This window comes from Engystomops pustulosus, chromosome 3 (assembly GCF_040894005.1).
Source record: "Engystomops pustulosus chromosome 3, aEngPut4.maternal, whole genome shotgun sequence".
Taxonomy (NCBI): Eukaryota; Metazoa; Chordata; class Amphibia; order Anura; family Leptodactylidae; genus Engystomops; species Engystomops pustulosus.
This window is the reverse complement of record NC_092413.1, coordinates 218,465,689-218,483,185: the sequence shown is the minus strand read 5'-3', so window position 1 is coordinate 218,483,185 and position 17,497 is coordinate 218,465,689. Positions and strand designations below refer to the sequence as shown.

Sequence of the window (17,497 nt, the reverse complement as noted above, 5' to 3'; positions counted from 1 at the left end):
CAGCACCCAGTGACCTCCTCAGCAGGGGCTTCTCCTGGAGGGGATCCCCCAATGCTGGTCTCCTGCTGCACCCCTCTAATTCTGCACAATATCCCCCTCAGATACTGTGCAGAATTACATGGGGGACACTTGTTTGTAGTATCTGCAAGCTGCTGCAAACTTCTCTTCTCTCTTGCTGTGAGCTCAGGTTTTGCAGAATATTTTGTAAATAGAAGGTGATGAACTGTAAATAGAGTCTGCAGCTCCTGTCTGTAATGTATCTAATGTATCTATTATATGTTCCAGTGTCTGGCTGAGCTCTGCTGCTAGAAATGAGCTGTTCTGCAAAGGGGCTCAGTGCTTTCTTCTCAGATAACGCCACCTTCGGGCTGGAGTGTTTTTGCGCCCGTTTTTGCGCCTAAATGCAAAAGTCGCACGTGATGAATATCATTAGGCGCAGCAAAACATCTGGAATTGAACGATAGATGAGGGAAAGGTGGTTATTTGTGCTGCGCGGCTAATTTGACGTTTAATCGCAAAACGGGCGCATAAACGGTGCGCCTAAGCGAAAAGGCGCAAAAACAACAGAAAAAACAAGTGATAAATGTGGCCCAGGAACTTTATCAAAAGCCGATATTGTTGATGTACAGTAGACAGGGTTGGCGCCAGCACTGGGCATACCGGGGCAAGAAGTGCCAGGGCCCAGGGCTACTGGGGGCCCACATAAGGCTGTGCATAAGGAATCCATAGTGAGGGGGCTTTATATATAGTAACCATGAGGGGGCTGTTTGGGATGATAAACTAGGGAATATTTTAGGGGAACAGGAGACAGTTTTAGTTTCGGAATTATTAATGGTGCCACGTGGGTTCATTGCAAAGGGGCCCACTGAGACCTGGGGCCGACCCTGAATATAGAGGTGCTTTATGTAGACATCATTCTTTTAGAAGGCCCAGGCTGTGGTGGATTTAGTATTAGTATTTAATTACCCAAATTCTGGGCACTCCCCCCACATAATAATTGATAATTTCACTCTACAGAGTCTATTCTTATTTATGGTGCCACAACTTTAAATCGTATTGGCATCCCCAGGCCGCCAATACAGTGAGCAGCACACCGGTCATCATCTCACATCTCCTCGATTCCCTGGACCAGAGTTTTATTTTCTCTTTTTAAGAATCAGACCAGGAGACCAAGTACATCCCACCACTGTGTAGGGTCCCCCAAACTCCTTGTCCCTGGGGTCCCACACAATTGTATGAAATACATTACATGAAAATCCTCTAAAATTTCCATGGACTAATGAGTCCCACCATGACAACAAAGAGCCAAAAAAACACTCAAATACCACGAGATTGATAAAAAATAAGGCCTAGTTATTAGAAATCCAAAAAATGTTCAAAAATACTTTTGCTCTTAATCCATCATGATAAACCCGGGACATTACTCATAGATCCGGGCACCGGGACTGTGGTATCTTCTTATATGTGTTATCCATGGTCTCCTTCCTTCTAACATCAACTTTTAAAATGATGCTAATGAGTAAGAATCGCTCTTACTCTGCGTTACCAGAGCCCTCCATGTTGTAGCTTCACAGGCTGTTACTCTGTTTCTCCCTGCTCCCTCAGCACTTCCCCCTCCATCTGCTTGCTGTAATCTCACACAGTGGGAAGGGTGGGGACAGTGTGAAGCAACAGCGAGGAGGGTCTCCAGTAATTCCCCCCAGAGCTTTATGGCTTATTAGCATAATTTTAAAAGTTGATTTTAGAAGGAAGGAGGCCATGGATAACACATGTATGAAAATAGATTTTGATGGTTGATTTCCTGTTCCTAATGAAGGTGGGGGCTTCATACTGTGTTATTATCTATAACCTCTTCTTTCCACTGCTGCGGCATATGAAAGGAGCGGAAGCCTTTGTCGCAATTTCTCCGGATAATTCGGTCAAATAGAAGATTCTGATGGATCCGGGAAAGGTCTCGCTTTACTTAATTCTGTCAGATGTAAAAACAAATGCTAAAATAATTCCGCAGTCGGATGAAAGATGTCACGGCTGTTATCCTGAGCGATGCAGTCCGCCGGTCACGGGATGAGGCTCCGGTAGACCATTATCCAGGGTGGGATCACGTAGAGTAAAAAGTGAATGTTAATCACAGGGACGATGATGTAAATGTCTCAGGACATTAGCTCCAGACGTCATAACGCAAATCAGCCAAGACTCAGCCAGACAGGGGCAACGCGGGTCACGAGAAGGGAGAGGAACTCAAAGGTCTAGATTGATTGCCTAATTACCGGACTAACTCAATATTGATACGGGTGGGGACATGACTGATCTAGGGGGCCGGCATGGAGGGAGATAAGCTTTGGGGGGGTTTTCATTAGTTCCCGCAGAAGGTGTTCCTCAAACGTTCCGGTTCTATTCTTACGAAACTCAGTTTTCTCCATATTCTTCCATGAATCAACCTCATCATTAAAGGTTTGTCTCGTTAGAAATGACTCCATCTAAGAAGAAGCTACTGAAGAAAGCAAGTCCAACATGTGCAATACCCGTGTCTCGCCTGGAGACTCATAGGGGCTCATTTACTAAGGGCTCCGCGGCCGCACTTTCGTCGGGTTTCCCGAATTTTTCAGTTTCGTGCCGAATTCCGCTGGGATTTTGGCGCACGCAATTGGATTTTGGCACAATCACACCGGCTTTCACGCGACAGAAATGGGGGGGGGGGGGGCGTGGCCGTCGGACAACCCGATGGATTTAGAAAAACCACAGACTTTAAAAAACTAAATGGGTCGCAAGATCAGGCACTCACATGCACCGGGAAGAAGAAGGTGAACTCCCGCGGACCTCAGCGCAGCAGTGACACCTAGTGGATATCGGGCGCACGACCTTAGTGAATCCCAGCAGAACCTGAATCCACGTCGGACAACGCACCGCTGGATCGCAACAGGACCAGGTAAGTAAATGAGCCCCATAGTCTCTACCGCCCCCTTTTCTAGAGTTGTGCTGGTGTCTGTACTTCTATGATACTCTATGCCCACTTGGTTCCCCCCATTTCTTAAAGGTCTAAGAAATATATATATATATATTCAATAGCTCCTGATATTAGGACCTTAGCTGTTGGGTGGGTGGTCCAGGTCTGGGACCACCCATGTGGCAGTATAAAGTAAAATTAGTCTATTGGTTACTGAAGCTAACAGCATTGATTGCTCAGTGTAGACTAAGTAATTGATAGGATGGGATTGGGTTATGACTGGTTAGTCTGTAAGGCTAGGGTATGGTTAGGGTAAGTCGTAGAGCAGTAAACACAAAATGCATGCAGTAGGAGGTGGCTACTTTATGTCTGACCCATTCTGAGAGCTCTAACCTTGTAGTTCTTGTAAGTTTAGTTGGTGGAGATACAATGGATGCCTCCAGGATCACCAAGGAAAAGAGTCTGGGAAATATGCAAATATGTTTTTCAGGATAGGATAAGGAAAACATTGCCTATTTTTGGTACTTTGAAAGGCAGCTCCCTTATTATCAAGCATGACTTTCAAGAAGCCTAATGACATGATACAGAATTAAAGCCAAACCAGTATATATATTACAGAAGGAAGAGATTCCCAACTCCATTCCTTTTGGAATAGATCTACTGGTTTGGCTTTATTCCCAGATCATGTTATTAGGCTTCTTGAAAGTCATGCTTGATAATAACGGAGCTGCCTTACGAGGTAGCCAAAAGAGGCAGTTTTCCTTATTCCATTCTTTAAAACATATTTGGTATATTTCCCAGAATCCCTCAGTGGGGTGCAAGGTGGCTTTAACTGGCAAAGTCTCTGTAAGGCGAGCTCTTACTACCCGACCATAGGAGGAGAGTGGACTTTTGTTATGTGCTCTGTGTGGCTCTTGTTCTTGTTTTCATAGAACTTTCTACCTGCAAGATGGAGAAACTGTGTGCACAGTAATGGTGACATTAGTTTCAATAAAATCCAATTCATTTTGGTTTAAACACAATTTATCTAATCTGCCAGGAGAAAATGAGACGGAATTGTATTTTGGTTCTATCAAGCGTATCGAGCACAGCGCAGTAAGAGCGCCATAGACAGAAAGACAGACAATGTGGAAAAAAGAAGGTATGAAATACCTAGATATGGGATAGATAGATAGATAGATAGATAGATAGATAGATAGATAGATAGATAGATATGAGATAGATAGATAGATAGATAGATAGATAGATAGATATGAGATAGATAGATAGAGAGATAGATGTGAGATAGATAGATAGAGAGATAGATATGAGATAGATAGATAGAGAGATAGATATGAGATAGATAGATAGATAGATATGAGATAGATAGATAGGAGATAGATAGATAGATAGATAGATATATATGAGATGGATAGATAGATAGATAGATACAAAAAGAAAGTCCAAGCAGCACAAACCTTCAGAGAAAAAGAAAAAGAAAATTGGGTGCAGGCAACCTAGGACCGGGCCTCAGGTCCTCCAGTAATAGTATAGAGAAAGCGGGCAGCACTCCGTTGTAGATAAAAGTAAAAAAGTGTCTTTATTCCATAGTGAGCAACTGTGACAGCGACGTTTCGGCTCTGCAAGAGCCTTTCTCAAGGGCTTGAGAAAGGCTCTTGCAGAGCCGAAACGTCGCTGTCACAGTTGCTCACTATGGAATAAAGACACTTTTTTACTTTTATCTACAACGGAGTGCTGCCCGCTTTCTCTATACTAGATAGATAGATAGATATGAGATAGATAGATAGATAGATAGATAGATAGATAGATAGATATGAGATAGATAGATATGAGATAGATAGATAGATATGAGATAGATAGATATGAGATAGATAGATAGATAGATAGATATGAGATGGATAGATAGATAGGAGATAGGAGATAGATATATAGATATATATGAGATAGATAGATAGATAGATAGATATGAGATGGATAGATAGATAGATAGATAGATAGATAGATAGGAGATAGATAGATATGAGCTAGAGATGGGATAGATAGATAGATAGATAGATAGATAGATAGATAGATAGATAGATAGATAGATAGATAGATATGGGATAGATAGGAGATAGATAGATAGATAGATATGAGATAGATAGATAGGAGATAGATAGGAGATAGATAGATAGATATGAGATAGATAGATAGATAGATAGATAGATAGATAGATATGGGATAGATAGGAGATAGATAGATAGATATGAGATAGATAGATAGATAGGAGATAGATAGGAGATAGATAGATATAGATATGAGATAGATAGATAGATAGATAGGAGATAGATAGGAGATAGATAGATAGATATGAGATAGATAGATAGATAGATAGATATGGGATAGATAGATAGATAGATAGATAGATAGATAGATAGACAGATAGACAGATAGATATGAGATAGATAGATAGATAGATAGATAGATAGATACGAGATAGATAGATAGGAGATAGATAGATAGATATGAGATAGATAGACAGATAGACAGATAGATATGAGATAGATAGATAGATAGATAGATAGATAGATAGATAGATAGATAGATATGAGATAGATAGATAGATAGATAGATAGATAGATAGATAGGAGATAGATAGGAGATAGATAGATATGAGATAGATAGATAGATAGATAGATAGATAGATAGGAGAATGATAGGAGATAGATAGATAGATAGATAGATAGATAGATAGATAGATAGATAGGAGATAGATAGGAGATAGATAGATATGAGATAGATAGATAGATAGATAGATAGATAGATAGGAGATAGATAGATAGATAGATAGATAGGAGAATGATAGGAGATAGATAGGAGATAGATAGATAGATAGATAGATAGATAGATAGATATGAGATAGATATGAGATAGATAGATAGATAGATATGAGATAGATATGAGATAGATATGAGATAGATATGAGATCTGAATTATTCTTGAGAATGGAGTCAGTAATGCACAGAACAGTCTGCGGATACACGGGGTCTGTCTATGTATGTAAGTACATGTCATGTGTCGGAAAGCAGGACACCAGCAGGAAACCAGCAGGACACCAGCAGGACTACATGGCACCAGGACTGGGAGTCTCTGGGTCACAGCTTCTGTAGTGTCTTGGGTACGAGACATGGATGAGTAGAAGTTTATATGACATTTTATCTTAACACTGCATGCATTCTATTGTTCTCTGTTATCAGCCAGGCAAGTTAGTAAGGGCTGACTATTGGATAGGTGATAGTTAGAGATGAGCGAGCACTAAAATGCTCGGGTACTCGTTATTCGAGACGAACTTTTCCCGATGCTCGAGTGCTCGTCTCGAATAACGAGCCCCATTGAAGTCAATGGGAGACTCGAGCATTTTTCAAGGGGACCAAGGGTCTGCACAGGGAAGCTTGGCCAAACACCTGGGAACCTCAGAAAAGGATGGAAACACCACGGAAATGGACAGGAAACAGCAGGGGCAGCATGCATGGATGCCTCTGAGGCTGCTTAATCGCACCATTATGCCAAAATTATGGGCAACAGCATGGCCATGACAGAGTGACCGAATGAGGCGAGATAGCATCTAAAACATCCAATAATTGACCCTGACACTATAGGGGACGGCATGCAGCGGCAGCGGCAGCAGTGGCAGGCTAGAGAGTGTCATGGCGACATACCCTAAATGGACTCAGGCTTCAAACCAATGGGTGGCAGAGAGGAACCAAAGGAGGTGAGCAAGAAGCGCTGAAATGATGTCCTATGTGAACAAAAGGTTGACGGTATATTTAGTCGATAACACAGCATGGTGGCGACATAGTGACCAAGTTCCATAACGTATCTGGTGAAACACCTGAAAAATGAGCCTGACACAGCTCTTTTGATAAGGGGACGACATGTGGAGGCAGCCATGGAGACGACTTCCATGATTAAGAGTGACAGTATGGGGCATCCATATTGCTTCTATGATTGAAACTTCAGGTCTCCAGCATGGCGGCGACAGATGGGCCGAGTTCCACTATGTATCTGGTGAAACACCTGAAAATTCTGCCTGACACAGCTCGTTTGATAAGGGGATGATGTGCTGCATATCCTCTCGTGCTCCAGCGTCTGGGGTATAGAGAGTTGAAATGAGATATTGGTGGACGCTGTGGAGGATCGTGGAGGCAAAATGGACAGGAAACAGCAGGGGCAGCATGCATGGATGCCTCTGAGGCTGCCTAATCTTGGGATGGAGCTGGCGGTCCACTGCCAGGCGAGCTTTCACCTGTCCAAGCCCCTGTCTCTCGGCTCCTCCCCACCCAAAATGGGCCTGGGGGCCAGAAGCATTTACTTTGAAAAAATTATAATTTTCAAAGCAGGCCGGGTCATTTGAATATTTCACCTAGGAATAATGGAATAGCATAGTGGTTCTATTTTTAATTGTTTTTTCGGAAAAGGTTCCATGATTAAGAGCGACAGTATGGGGCATCCATACTGCGCTGCTATGATTGCAACTTCAGGTCTCCAGCATGGCGGCGACAGATGGGCCGAGTTCCACTATGTATCTGGTGAAACACCTGAAAATTCTGCCTGACACAGCTCGTTTGATAAGGGAACCATGTATGGAGGCAGTGAACTAGTAGTAGATTAAAGGTGCTGCAGTTAAAACTATGTTAGTTGGATCTTGGCATGGAGCTGGCGCTCCGCTGCCAGGCGAGCTTTCGCCAATCTAAGCCCCTGTCTCTCGGCTACTCCCCAAACAGCACTTCTAAGAACCTTTTGTATAAGATCAAGTGTAGTAGCGTTCTTATAAGTTTAGGATATGGCGGGTGAGGGGAATGTAAACAGATGCGCAAGAAGCGCTGAAATAATATTGGTAAATGATAAAAGTTTGCCAGTATATTTTGTGGATTACACAGCAGGGTGGCGACAAAGTTAACAAGTTTGATGTGGAATCCATGAAAACAACCCAAAATTCTGCCTGACACAGCTCGTTTGCTAAGGGGACGATGTATGGAGGCAGCTATATGGACGACTTTTGGAGGCAGCTATGGCGATGACGTGTGGAGGTAGCAATGGAGATAACGTGTGGAGCCAGCTAAAAAGACGACATGTGGAGGCTGCTATGGAGACAATTTAATTTGGATAGTGCCTGTATGTGGCAGTCCAAAAAAGTTTTCAAACCAGAGGAGCAGGTAGGTGGTCCTCCAGAAAAATTAAATAGATTGAGTGCCTGTATGTGCCACTCCCAAAAATTTCTTAAAACAGAGGACCGGGTAGGTGGCCCTCCAGAAAAATTAAATACATAGAGTACTATAGCTAGAGCCAGTTGGCCCTGGCAAAAAATAGCCAGTTTCCTCTGCTTTAGTGTACAAAGAGGAGGAGAAGGAGGACAATGAGGAGGAGGAGGAGTGGATAAATTATTCAGGTTGAGCTTCTTTCACCTGGTGGAGAATGAAAATCCGTAGAAATCCAGGCTTTATTCATCTTGATAAGCGTCAGCCTGTCAGCGCTGTCAGTCGACAGGCGTGTACGCTTATCGGTGATGATGCCACCAGCTGCACTGAAAACCCGCTCGGACAAGATGCTAGCGGCAGGGCAGGCAAGAACCTCCAAGGCGTACAGCGCCAGTCCGTGCCACATGTCCAGCTTTGAAACCCAGTAGTTGTAGGGAGCTGTGTGATCATTTAGGACGATGGTATGGTCAGCTACGTACTCCCTCACCATCTTTCTGTTAAGATCAGCCCTACTCTGCCGAGACTGGGGACAGGTGACAGTATCTTGCTGGGGTGACATAAAACTGGCAAAGGCCTTGTAAAGCGTACCCTTGCCAGTGCTGGACAAGCTGCCTGCTCGCCTACTCTCCCTCGCTACTTGTCCCGCAGAACTACGCACTCTGCCGCTAGCGCTGTCAGAAGGGAAATACTGTTTCAGCTTGTGCACCAGGGCCTGCTGGTATTCATGCATTCTCACACGCCTTTCCGCTCCAGGGATGAGAGTGTAAAGATTTTGCTTGTACCGTGGCTCCAGGAGAGTGAATACCCAGTAATCGGTGCTGGAATAAATTCTTTGAACGCGAGGGTCACGGGATAGGCAGCCTAGCATGAAATCTGCCATATGCGCCAGAGTTCCAACGCGCAAGAATTCACTCCCCTCACTGGCCTGACTGCCCATTTCCTCCTCCTCCAACTCCTCCAACTCCTCTTCTTCTGCCCATACACGCTGAACAGTGAAGGACTGAACAATGCTCCCCTCTTCTGTCTCGCCAACATTCTCCTCCTCTTCCTCCTCATCCTCCTCCAGCTCCTCCGATATGCGCTGAGAAACAGACCTGAGGGTGCTTTGGCTATCAACAAGGGAATCTTCTTCCCCCGTCTCTTGTGACGAGCGCAAAGCTTCCGACTTCATGCTGATCAGAGAGTTTTTCAACAGGCCAAGCAGCGGGATGGCGGCATCGCCACTGACCATCTGTGTTGACTCCTCAAAGTTACTCAGCACCTGACAGATATCAGACATCCACGTCCACTCCTCATTGTAGACTTGAGGAAGCTGACTGACCTGACTACCAGTTCTGGTGGAAGTTGACATCTGGCAGTCTACAATCGCTCTGTGCTGCTGGTAAGCTCTGGATAACATGGAGGCATAGTAGGCCTTTGAGGCCTTTGAGACCTGGACCGAGGTAGGCCCCGCAATCCTCAGCGTCGGCAGTATATGACCAGCCCCAGGGTCAGACTCAGTCCCAGCCTCCACCAAGTTAACCCAATGTGCCGTCAGCGATATATAGTGGCCCTGGAGGCCCTGGAGGAAGGAGGCTGCCACTCGTCCACGTGTCCGTGGTTAGGTGGACCTTGTCAGAAACGGCGTTGGTCAGGGCACGGATGATGTTCTCTGACACGTGCTTGTGCAGGGCTGGGACGGCACATCGGGAAAAGTAGTGGCGGCTGGGGACCGAATACCGAGGGGCGGCCGCCGCCATGAGGTTTCGAAAGGCCTCGGTCTCTACCAGCTTATAGGGCAGCATCTCCAGGCTAAGCAACTTGGAGATGTGGACGTTGAGGGCTTGGGCGTGTGGGTGGGTTGCGCTATACTTCCTTTTGCACTCCAGCGTCTGGGGTATGAAGAGCTGAACGCTGGTGGATGCTGTGGAGGATCGTGGAGGCGAAGATGGGGTTTTCGCACGGGAGGTGTTTGGGCCGGGGCAGGGGGCTGACTAGCAGATGACACAGGGGAAGGAGCAGTGGTGTGCCCGGCCGGAGGTGATCGGGCATGGTGCCATTGAGTGGGGTGTTTAGCATTCATATGCCTGCGCATACTGGTGGTAGTTAAGCTAGTAGTGGTGGAACCCCTGCTGATCCTGGTTTGGCACAGGTTGCACACCACAGTCCGTCGGTCATCCGGTGTTTCTTTAAAGAACCTCCAGACTTCTGAAAATCTAGCCCTCGCCACGGGAGCTTGACTACGGGCAACATTTGTAGCTGATGCACCAGCTCTGGCCCTGCCTCTCCGTCTGGCCCCACCACTGCCTCTTCCAACCTGTTCTGCTATAGGACTCGCCTCCGTCTCAGAAGCACTGTGTTCACCCGGCCTATCAACCCAGCTTGGGTCTGTCACCTCATCATCCTCCGATCCCTCAGTCTACTCCCCCCTCGGACTTCCTGCCCTGACAACAACTTCACCACTGTCTGACAACCATGTCTCCTCATCGTCCGACACCTCTTTACACACTTCTTCCACTACGTCAATAATGTCATCATCACCCACAGACTGCGACTGGTGGAAAACCTGGGCATCGGAAAATTGCTCAGCAGCAACCGGACAAGTGGTTTGTGACTGTGGGAAAGGTCCAGAAAACAGTTCCTCAGAGTATGCCGGTTCAAATGCCAAATTTTGCTGGGAGGGGGCAGACTGGGGGGAAGGAGGCTGAGGTGGAGGAGCTGGAGGAGTGCTGATTTCGGTGACATGGGTGGACTGCGTGGAAGACTGACTGGTGGACAAATGGCTAGAAGCATTGTCCGCAATCCACGACATCACCTCTTCGCACTGTTCTGGCCTCAACAGTGCTCTACCACGAGTCCAAGTAACTTGAGACATGATGAACCTAGGGAGTGTAGCTCTGCGGCGTTCCCCTGCTCCCTCATCAGCAGGTGGTGTCTCACCCCGCCCAGGGCCACGGCCTCTGACCCCTGCAGTAGTTGGACGCCCACGTCCACGCCCTCGTCCTCTACCCCTAGCCCTCGGGTTCAACATTTTCCAAATTAAAGTGTAAACTTTTAATTTTTTTTTTTGTGTTTATTTTTTTTTAATTTTTATTTATTTTTTAACAAAACGATGCTATCCTATTGCTATGGCTAGTTTCTAACCTACACTGACAGCACACAACTGGATTTTGTGCTGTGCCTGAAGACTTTGAGCTATAAAATGAAACAAAGGTAAAAAAAAAAAAAAATCAGCAGACTCTGCCTAATTCTAATCAAACCCCTAATAAATTGTCCCACTTCGGTGTTTGAGGTGGATATGCGTGTCACTAAGAGCTAAACACAACGGTAGCAAGTCTCCCAGCAAATTCCTCACAGTATGGTACTAGCTGCACTACTAGTGCCAGCAAGCCCAGCCACAAGCAAACAAAAAAAAGGAAAATATAACGCTATTGTAGGCCTAAGTAAGCCGTTGGGGTTCTCCTATGGCTATTTTGTAGCCTACAATGAGAGCACACTGCTTTGCAAGATGAGTTTGAGCTATAAAATGAAATAAAGGTAAAAAAATAAATAAATCAGCAGACTCTGCCTAATTCTACTCAAACCCCTAATAAATTGTCCCACTTTGGTGTTTGAGGTGGATATGTGTGTCACTAAGAGCTAAACACAACGGTAGCAACTCCCCCTGCAAATTCCTCACAATATGGTACTAGCTGCACTACTAGTGCCAGCAAGCCCAGCCACAAGCAAATAAAAAAAAAAAAGTATAACGTTATTGTAGCCCTAAGAAGGACTGTTGGGTTGTTGTAGAATCACTCCTGCCTAACACTATTCTAATAGAACAGCCTAACGCTTTCCCTGAGCAGCAGCAGCTCTCTCCCTAGCGGCATCCAGACACAGAATGATCCGAGCAGCGCGGGCAGCGGCTAGTCTATCCCAGGGTCACCTGATCTGGCCAGCCAACCACTGCTATCTATGTGTAAGGGTACCACGTCATGCTGGGTGGAGTGCAGAGTCTCCTGGCTTGTGATTGGCTCTGTTTCTGGCCGCCAAAAAGCAAAACGGCGGGAGCTGCAATTTTCTCGAGCGGGCGAAGTATTCGTCCGAGCAACGAGCAGTTTCGAGTACGCTAATGCTCGAACATGCATCAAGCTCGGACGAGTATGTTCGCTCATCTGTAGTGATAGTCTATTACTGACTGTCCTGCCATTATTGTGGGAGAAAGTCTGACTCTACAGCAGATAACTCCATCCAGTGTCCTCAGTCTTTCTCCCTGGGGGTATAGGAAGGACAGATATATAGGGATATAGTCTATTGTTCTGGGAGAGACTTATAGTACAACAAGTCAGTGCAATGCATTTTGTTATTTGCAACCATTTGGGTTGACAATAGGACAGGTGACTACAAGCTACTGTTCTCTTTTATCAGCCTTTTACAATAGGGAGGTACTGATTGGATTGCACCTCAATGGGGTGATGGACAGGAGGTCCAGAAGCATTGATAGTCAGACATCAGCCGCTCTTCTTACTGGACTATTATAATCTATTGCCTTCAGGGTCCCTCTTAAAGGGGTATTCTACTTTATAAATATCCTACCCTTCTAAAATGAGGTTTGAATTAAGATAAACCTACATAGAAAGGGGCCTAAATCTGGGTTCTGATGTATTGGACTTTGTGGGCGTCACCCAATACAACAGGAAGCAATATATGAGGTTCAGCCAATCAGTCCCTACACCAGGACATCAGTCCCTACTGGTCCCTACACCAGAGCACAAGGGAAAACATAACTTTTACTTTAGTGACCCCTTTTATAGCTTTACAGGTAATGTCATCTTCTAGGAAAATCCTTTTAAAGGCATTCTTCTCAATATATGTTGTCACTTTATTTCAATGTGCGTCTTTTGATGATATTTTGGGGTCAAAAATATAAATATAAAAAGCCATGCAGTTCTATGTGTAAAAATATCCAAAGTTATTCTGTAGGACCCTCATTTCTAAGAGCTAATTCATTGATTTTAAAGGATTCTACGCAATACCTTATTTCACCAGTGGTGGCGCTGTAGAGAAACTGAATACTTTCTTTTAGAATGTTCTACAAATTACAGTTTATCACTATGGTTCCCTGTGGGACACTGCCATCACCTTATCCATGGGCAACCTTTTGACAAAAAGTGACTGTCTACAGGTATGAACCACTCAAAGGTCATTAGAAACCAGCTTAAGGGTGAACCAAAGAACAAAACTTAGAAGACTTCATTAAGAATGAAAGAGCAAAAGTATTTATCCTGCAATTTCATGAAGATTTTGGATACAGTTTGTATGTTTATCATAGAGGACATTGGTCATCATCATCAACCAAGTCCCCTCTCCTTGGTTTAGATCAGTGATGGCGAACCTATGGCACGGGTGCCAGAGGTGGCACTCGGAGCACTCCTTGTGGGCACACAGGCCATCACCCCAGCACAGAGTTTCCAGACAGGACTCAAAAGGTTTGGTTCTAGTTTGGGCACTCGGGCTCTAAAAGGTTCGCCATCACTGGCTTAGATCTTTCCCAGATCCTTTGTATCCACTATATTAATGAACCGACCTACAACACGGAGATGGGTTGGTACCTCACGTCTTATGACATTGTGGACCTACTGAAAGGACGGGTCTACTGCACCTTCCCAAATCAAGACCATCAACGAGACAAAGGAGAAGACAACAAAGTTGACTCCAGAGATGTGACGATATCATTCAGGGTCCTTATGATCTTATAGTTGTCAACTTCAGATTGTGGAAATCAGTTCCTACCAAACCTACCACGCTGGTTGGATAGTTTTTGATCTTTCTTTCTCCTCGTGTTGATATCTACCACAAATCAATGCACATCCCAAAATTGTGTATATTGAGGGACGCGTCCATGTATGACCCTTTTTATAGAATTAGGTGGGCTGTTTCTTTTAGATCACTATAAGCTCAGAAGAAGACCAACAACATGCAATGACATAGGTCATCCGGTCACTAGTGGCCAAAGCCAAGTAATAATTATCATACTAATAAATAAAGTGATTAAATATAAGCTATAGTGCACTAGAAACCATAATGAGGTATAATAGTAAAAATCTCTAATTGATACAAATTGCAGTTTATAAATAGTATATAATAATTACAATTATATGAATATGGAATAATATAATAATATATGTAATATTACAAATATATTAAAATACAGGCGGTCCCCTACTTAAGAACACTCGACTTACATACGACCCCTAGTTACAAACGGACCTCTGGATGTTGGTAAGTTCATGTACTTTAGTCCTAGGCTACAATAATCAGCTGTAACAGTTATCACAGGTGTCTGTAATGAAGCTTTAGTGTTAATCCTGATTCTTATGACAACCCAACATTTTTAAAATCCAATTGTCAAAGAGACCAAAAAAGTTCTGGCTGGGATTACAATGATAAAATATACAGTTCCGACTTACACACAAATTCAACTTAAGAACAAACCTACAGTCCCTATCTTGTATGTAACCCGGGGACCAACTGTATATATGTAATATTCATAATAATTAAATGTAATTTATTCATTGATTGATTAAATTAATTGCAATTAATAATATTAACAAAAGATAATTATGACATTGTTTTGTCTAAATATATTACAAAATAAAAAAGGATTGTATCAATAATGTTAATTATCTATCTATATATATATATATATATATATATATATATATATATATATATATATAAGTATATATAAAGTATTGATAATAATCAACAACAATGGGTCAAATATTAATTATTAATAATCATAATTGAAATGTAAAGGTATAATTACTCCTACCGATCATCATGTAAAGAAAATATGATCATATATAATTATAATATCAACAGCAAAACTTCTGTAAAATTGAATGAAACACCTTTTAAGATGCCAATGCATAGAATTCACAATGAGTCATTACCAGCAGCAACTATACAAATACAAAATACACATTTCCACCAATCAAAATCACCCAAACATATCAACTCGCGCTGATAAAACGAAGTCATGCAAAATTTAGCGAGAAAAAAAACATGCAAAATAATAAATACATAAAATATTATTTAAAAAAAAGCCTTCATAAGAAACAAAAATGACGAGAAAGTATTTAATATCGGTAATAACATCGATTTTGTAACTGCCCGAAATCATAATAATACAAAAAGAAACAATACTATAAAATAAAAGTTTTGTGTAGATGCGACTAAAATATTCAAATTAACAACATTTCCTGATAATAAATAATATGTATCATTAGTGCAGGTATGAGTATTCTACGTGGACTATCTGCATATTATCTACATTTCCAGGCTGTGTAATAATCGGTTGGATATTTCTGCTTCTCCGTGGAGCGCAGGGAAGTTTTGTGCAGGCGGCCGGAGGACTGTCTGTCTCGTATCTGCTGCTCGGCTCCTGTTGCAGACCTCTAGCCCTGTGTCTGCAGGCGACAGCTCGTTCCTCTCATCATCAGCAGCAGCAGAAATATCACACATCCAGCCGGAGCATCCAGGAATTTGCATCACAACAGAGTGTTTCCAGCAGCCACGTGCTCGTCCTTTCTCCACAACCACGTTATCTGCCAGTTTGGAGTGTCAGCTGCGCTGCCGAGCATTAATCTGCGAGCCCCTGTAATCTGCCTTCAATGGATGAAAGGCATCAAGGTGTTATCTGTGTGTGCACAGACAGGATCACTACGGACACAGCGGAGGCAAAGGAAGAACAGCGCGCTACACCTGTCCTCCTGATGGCTCGTTTCTCTCCGTTTGCCTCAAAAACAGAGGGGGGGTTCACATATTTAAACACAATCCTATAACCTGCAACACTGTTACCATTTCGGAGACGTAACATTTGCAACCTTGTTTGCCGTCGCCTCCGATAAAGCAATCTCTGCAGACAATGTATCAATGCAGCCGCAACAATGTATACAGTGTGCCCCCCCCTATCCCAGTATATAACCAGAACTTATTCCTGGAACAACATACAGGTAAAAAAAAATTCCAAAAATGTTGCAAAAATTAAAGGAAAAAAGTTTCTAAGAGTCAGAGCACAAACAAAGAAGAGATCCCCCTGCGTAGATGTGCACATACAGAATCTATAGTGACACACACAGCCCTATAATGATCTCCCGGATGATGGAGGTTATAGTCAGTCTTACCTCTGTGAGTGTCTCCAGTCTCCGGACGTCTATTGATATGTGACTGCTCCACCGTTCACTGTGGTATATTTATACACATAGGCTCCCCCACCTCTCCGGCACTCACATTGCTAGTATGCGTATCCACCCCCTCATGCTTCCTGCCTGTCTTGCAGAGGAACACCAACGATATTCCACCTACCTCTTCCCTATCTTAAAGTAAGAAACAGCGTCACTGCGACTCTCCATACAGGACATCTCCGGCTTGGACAGTGATCTCCCCCCCCCATATAAAAAAAAACCGAGTGGCGCAGTGACCGCCTTTGTCTATGGCACCACATGGATCGTCTTTGCAATCACGAGATGTCATTGTGTGCATCAGACCATTAACTACAATCTTCTCCCATGGGGGAATTGTCTCCATTCTCTATGCACTATTACCCCCACAAATAGTCCAGATTTCCCAAAAAACCACAGGATGGACCAGAAGGGATAAGGATCTGGAGAAGAGGAACCTTCGCATTGTGCGATTAGGAAATGGGATAAGAGGAAGGTTATAAGATTATTGGATAGACTGACAATTTACTGAGAAGGGTTGTCCACCTACGGTGTAACAGCGGGAAGGTGAGGACCACTGATCTCATGTGAGGAGGAGATGTGACCCCCAGCAGAGGTGCAGCTGAACATGCAAGTTTAGTAAGAGGGAAGGGAATGGGAGAATAGTTTGTTGGGTCGATGACCGAAACCAAGGAATGTGCTTATGATCATATACATGGACCTTGTTTTCCTCCATTGTCGGGTGGCTTTGTGTTTTCTTACGGCACACCCCAGTCACAGCCAATTCACCGAATAATACTTGGTGCAGGTCCTGAAGGGAGGAGAAGGATACATTCTCATTGTATTCCAAGAACTTTGCTAGAACCGGGAGTCCTGCTCCTCCTTGTGATGTTACACAATAAAGATTATTTTATACCCCTTACTTTACAATGTTACTCAGTGTTATTGCTGTTTTAGCTCCTATCACTCACACTCCAGAGTGCGGGTGGGCTATCTCTAAGCAGACACTTCATGATCCTTCTGTCCTAAGAGATGCTGTGAGCTGACAATGTGCTAAGATTATAAGGGTACAGGGTTTATCCACAATTCCATTTAGCTTCTGAAAATTGTACTCGTATCTGACACAAAGAAAG

At 43.8% G+C, this 17,497-nt stretch overlaps 1 protein-coding gene across 1 annotated transcript in view; it reads right to left on the bottom strand.

The window, feature by feature from the left end:
- Positions 1–16,505, bottom strand: part of PNOC (prepronociceptin) — a 102,362-nt gene extending 85,857 nt beyond the window's left edge. The window contains exon 1 of the mRNA XM_072143847.1: positions 16,329–16,505. The gene's annotated coding sequence lies outside the window, so the exon portion shown is untranslated. The remainder of the gene's footprint in view (positions 1–16,328) is intronic.
- Between the last annotated feature and the right edge of the window lie 992 nt (positions 16,506–17,497).